This window comes from Garra rufa, chromosome 14 (assembly GCF_049309525.1).
Source record: "Garra rufa chromosome 14, GarRuf1.0, whole genome shotgun sequence".
NCBI classification, from domain to species: Eukaryota; Metazoa; Chordata; class Actinopteri; order Cypriniformes; family Cyprinidae; genus Garra; species Garra rufa.
This window is the reverse complement of record NC_133374.1, coordinates 38,963,635-38,969,690: the sequence shown is the minus strand read 5'-3', so window position 1 is coordinate 38,969,690 and position 6,056 is coordinate 38,963,635.

Sequence of the window (6,056 nt, the reverse complement as noted above, 5' to 3'; positions counted from 1 at the left end):
CAGCTTCCTGTGTTCTGCTGGTGGTGGTCTGAGAATATATTTGGATGTACACTGATGATCCTCAAGCGGTGTGTTTCTGCTCGTGGGTTCATCAATTTTATTGTGGAAGCAGAAGTTAAAGGCTCATTTTGTAATGAATAATTAGTGAGACAGAAAACAATCTCCTCCATCAGTCTGCAGACATCCAGCAGGGTGTTGTGTGCTTGAATAATTCATCTAACGGCTCTTAATGAGTCCAAACCCTGGGCAGTTCATCCTGCTGTACATGAGTGTGCAGAGATTTCCCAGGACAAGCTGGATCTGAACATGAGACGTTTTCAACACGGCTCCATTAACACACACGATCTGGGTTCTTCATCCGATGCTCTTTGTGCTTAGTCTTATTGTGTTATGGCTTTCAGCGTGTTTCAGAAAGCACTTCTTTAGCATCAGTGCAGCTCCTCGTTTCATTTGACCCGCGTGACCTGCGTTTCTCAGCATTGTAGCAACAGAGCTGCATCATCACATCGGCCTGCCTGATTTCCCGTGACATCGGCTGTTGGAGGTGCCACCCCATGTGACCGGAGCTGGCCAATCGGAGCGTCCGATGCAGTGATGCGAGCTGCAGATTATCTGTCTGACTGAAGCTGAATGCGTGTCTAATCTCAGCTGCATACTTTTTTGTAGTTGTTTGTGACTCCTTGAACCTGCAGCCTTGATGTGAAATCCATAAGACTGAGGAAGTCAATGATAACGATTACCATATTCATGTTTAAAAAACATGGTATAAGCGAGAACACAAACTCTAGTGCATGATGCAGAGCTGATGCTGAGTTTGAATTCCTTGGAGCTCCAGAGTTATAACTCTGATCCTGTCATATTTACACACATATTTGATGATGATGCGCTAATCTTCCCTGTTTAATGTGCATAGAATTAATCTGATTTCTCCAGCTGCTCTTGTGCTTCATGCTTGTCTATAGACTCACCGTCCACACGTTCAGCCCTTAGTCTGAAAAAAAAAAAGTGTACTTAAAGGAACTGTATGTAAGAAATTTATTTCAGTTAATCATAAAATGGCCCTGAAATGTCTCTAGACATTTAGAAATCATGTTGATTTCAAATACTTATATCACTGACAACAGTGGTCCGGCCAGGATATTGTCATTTAAAAGTGAGAGTTGCAGCCCACGACTGATGTTATTGTTGTCATGTTGTGTTTTGGTCTGAGGCTCCACCCTCCAGCTATCTACCAATCACGAAGTCAGTAGAGTTTTGTGATCCGGGTTGCCAGCTCTGTTACAGCTGCAGCTATGAACATGTCAGATAAAACATGTATAACGTTACGAAACCTAAAAGACCTCACTGCAAAAAATGCCTTTTTTACTATTTCTTGTTTCCAGCCAAAATATCTAAAAATTCTTGAAATCAAGAAGGATTTTCTAGACGAGTAAAAATTGTTTCTTGTTTTTAGTAAAGACAAGTCAAAATTAGGTGAATTTTTGCTTAAAACAAGCAAAATAATCTGCCAATGGGGTAAGAAAAATAATCTAGTTGTCTGCTTGAAATAAGATTTTTTTTCTCACCCCATTGGCAGATTATTTTGCTTGTTTTAAGCAAAAATTCACTTAATTTTGACTTGTTTTTACTAAAAACAAGATAATTTTTACTTGTCTAGAAAATCCTTCCTGATTCAAGATTTGCTTAGATATTTTGGTTGGAAACAAGACAAAAAATCTACGTAAGAAAAGCATTTTTTGCAGTGCTCGTTATGAATCCGAAATACGTCGTGATAAAGTCCGAAATAACACAAGGATTGGTATAGAAGATGCCTTTGAAAGATGGAGACGGCTGAAAACGGAGAAGGATTTGAAGACAGACGCCAACGCTGCTAATTTTCTCCTGGACAGGTGAGATTCATCTATGTTTGGCTAACTTTGCTTCCGTACACAGTGGATTTTCCACAGTCGGCCGTGCTAAATGCTTTCATAAAAAGCTTTATATCGCACCACTAGCAGGGTATGAAAACAATCTATGTTCCGAGTGAAATGGGGTATTACACCGTGTCTACACCGGACGCGCAACAGCTAAAGTCTGTCTGTCTACACTCTATTGTATTTTGTCGCAACACATCTTTACGAAATATTTGGCTAATCGCCATTAGTAAATTTTTACGATACATAATTACTTCGCGAAACATCTCTCGTGAAGCAACAGAAGATAAAAAAAAAATACTGTGAAGGACTCGTCACTTGCCATTAGAAGCTCCTTGTAGGAGCCTAGGTTCCTGCTGGATCCTGCGGCAGCTGGCAACCTCCAGTCAAAGGGGAGGGGAGACACCGTTCTACAGTATTTTGAAAGTGATTGCAGTACCAGTTTTGGCCACAATCCTACATACGGTTCCTTTAAAGTTTATTTTAAGTATACTTAAAGTGCCCCTATTATGCCTTTTCAAATATGATATTTCATGTAGTGTGTCATGTAGCTGTATGTGAACATAAACTATCTGCAAAGTTGTGACGCCGACAGTGCACTATAAATGAAGTTTTTGTCTAACAAAAAAAAGAGTCGGCTCACATTCGCCTAAACGAGTCGTCAGCAATTCGAATCTTTTTTCTGTAACGGCCACACGTCACGAGCTACACATTTGCGTAATGTCCGCCCACGTTCAATTTCGCAAACAACTTGCCCGCCCACAAACAGTAGGCCTACCATTTTCACGTGGATTAACGTTACATCATGTCAAGAAGACGCCCTGCGCTGTGAGAGTGAATTTGTTTTATATGCCCTTCCGAAAGATGAAACTACCAAGAATGAGTGGTTAACATTAATTTTTTCAACACCTCAGCAGTCCAATTCCAATCTTGTGTTGTGTTCGCGTCATTTTACTGATGACTGTTTTTCCAATCTTGGGGAGTAACGTTACAACGTGAGATTCACCAAACACTTGGTTTTAAAAAATGGATCAGTGCCCAGTTTATTTGGACCGGCTTGCTCCTCTGAACTTCTACCTGTAAGTATGATTAATAATTGATGATTGTATTTTCTAGCGATCGTTCAAAATACGTCTTTGTGTACGTTGGTGTGTAACAACCCCGCACATGTCTTGGTAACCGGCTAACTTGCGTTTCTGTTGTTCAGCTGTGAGTGCAATGTAGTATAAAAATTGTGATTGATGCAGCTTGACTGTCTGTCTGCCTTATTAGTTTAAGTAATGATAATGATAAACGATGGCTTAACGCAGTGTTATGGGTTGTACGTTACAGTGTTGAAGTTCACAACGTAGAGGTGTGCCCGGTTCGCTTACAAAAGCAAATTGCAAGCACTTTCCACAGTTATAATATGACACCCACTGAGAAACGTCCTGCTCCAGTCGTGCTTGCAAAACAGTTTCTTGTCGATGTGCCACTTCAACCGTTTCATCGTCAGACTCCGGCTCGAATTGATAGGGTAAAATCGAGGCTATCTTTTCTATGCATTAACAGGTCTCCACAGCTGTCATTCAGTTATGCCAATGGGCGTTTCGTTTTGCGCTGAAGCGGTAGACCAATCCAAAAGGATTGCACCATCTGACCAATCACAGCGGTGAGGGCTCACTGAAAGGAGGGGTTTAGAGAGACTGATTCTTCGAACTGCTTCACACGAGTCGTTTACGAATCATTTAGAAACGGGGTAAAATTAAATCTAATTTTTGAGAAAACTGAAGTGTTTTTTGAACTTGCATACATGTAAACCTGTTTTAAGAGACTATTACAACAATATTAACTACCTTTAACATGGCATAATAGGGGCACTTTAAGTAAAGTTTAAGTATACTTTATGTAGTAAGTATACAAATATCAGTGTACTAGTAGGATACTTTTAAGTGTACTATTTCAATACTCCTTATGACTAAATTGGCCCACTTTCTAGTATATAAAAGTATGCTTTTAAGTATAACAGTAGTAAACTTTAAGTACTAGTTTACATCTATGTTTATACTAAAAGTGAATTTATAGGTATACTAATAGTTTACTAGTTAAATACTTTTATGCATATTTAGTACGTATTGCAGTATTGTCTCAGGATACTACTAGTTTAGTAGTTTTCTACTGCAAGTATACTCGTAAGTTTTCTTTACATCATACTTTAAGCATACTATGTCCCTGTTTAGGTATTAATTTGTATATATTTTGTTATATTAATATCTGAACATACAAAATATCAAAAGAAAGAACAGGGTATCTGCTTGTGAACAAAAACATTTTTTTCTAGTTTCACGCATTCTTTTTTATCAACACCTGAATGTGGGTAAGCTTCATAAATATAAAATAAATAAACAACATTTTGACCAAAAAGCTAAAAAAAGACTATTGCTGATAATCAAAATGTAGATGGAGTTGATCAACAGCCCAAAGCTTGACAGTCATTATTTCCTCTTCATGGGTGGACATTTTATTCCATAACGTTCCACAGTTTTCCATATCTATGGTTTTGATGCTGTTTTATGTCTGACGATTGTGTTAGATTAGATTACATGTGGAAGCATCTGTTGTTTCGGTTTCTTCCTTACTTGTCTTTTGGATATTTGGTATAATAGCGCCCCTAGCGTATAACAATGAAAACACAGATTCTCAGAGCACCAGTATAGCTCAAATATATTTAGACTTATAATTATAAGTCAAGTATACTTGAATGTCTTTTTAAGTATATTTCTGTGAAGTATATAAAGCAAATTTCTGAGAAGTAGACTGGAAGTATTCCTATTAGTTTAAAAGAAGTATACTAATAGCACACTTGAATCAGCTTCTTTTTCGTAACGGTTGTCTTTTTCTGAACTGATTCATATATCTTCTGTTATTTGACATGGCTGTCTGGTTTAGGAAGTGACTGTCAGACACATTTCACATGAGAATGAGTCAACAAATGGCTGGACGATGGACAGACACTGGCATAACTATGAGTGTCTTGCAAGCTTTCAGTTATCATCAGTTGACACTCGAGAGTCGACACATGGTACAGCTACTTTATTTTTTAAAGTAAGTTGCAGATGTGTGTTTGAGATATTAAGTGTGTTCCCATGAAACCTGTGTTGTTTGATGAGAATAGCACATGTGTCTGGAGTACAACTCTTCATGAACGTGTGGATTCTCTCTCCTCCCACAGTCCTTTGTGGCTCAGTAAGTGTTTGGACCCTGTGTTGTGATGTTCAGCGTCGTTGTGTGTGAAAATGCAACCGTCATTGAGATTTAAGATAGGGTGAACAGGGTATTTTCACATTTTAAGTTCATTTTAAGACTCAAAGTGGTCATAAACACCTTAGATGATCTCAGACACCCATAAAAGAACCACTAAATGAACTGTATTGAGTACTCTCGATTGAGTCTCCTTTTAAGTGCACTTACATTGTGAGCACTTGTGGCTGCATCCCTTGTTAGGGTAGTTTAGCTGAATTGAGTTTGGTTCATTTCAACAGTATATGCGACCCTGGATCACAAAACCATCTTAAGTATCACAGGTATATTTGTAGCAATAGCCAAAAATATGTTGTATGGGTCAAAATTATAGATTTTTCTTTTATGCCAAAAATCATTAGGATATTAAGATCATGTTCCATGAAGATATTTTGTAAATTTTGTACCGTAAATATATCAAAACCTAATTTTGATTAGTAATATGCATTGCCTAAGCACTTTATTTGGACGACTATAAAGGCGATTTTCTCAATATTTCGATTTTTTTGCACCCTCATATTCCAGATTTCCTAATATTGTCCTTTCATAACAAACCATACATCAATGGAAAGCTTATTTATTCAGCTTTTATTTTTATGTAAAAATCTCAATTTCCAAAAATTTACCCTTATGACTAGTTTTGTGGTCCAGGGTCACATATCAGCAAGATCTATTGGTAACACTTTATTTGGATAGTCCACTTTAGTCATTCATTCTACTTAGTAGTAATTTAATAATATGCATTGCTAACTTCTTTTGGGCAACTTTAAAGGCAATTTTTTCAGTATTTTGATTGATTTGCACCTTCAGATTCCTGATTTTCAAATATTGTCCTATCCTAACAAACCATTCGTCAGTGGAAAG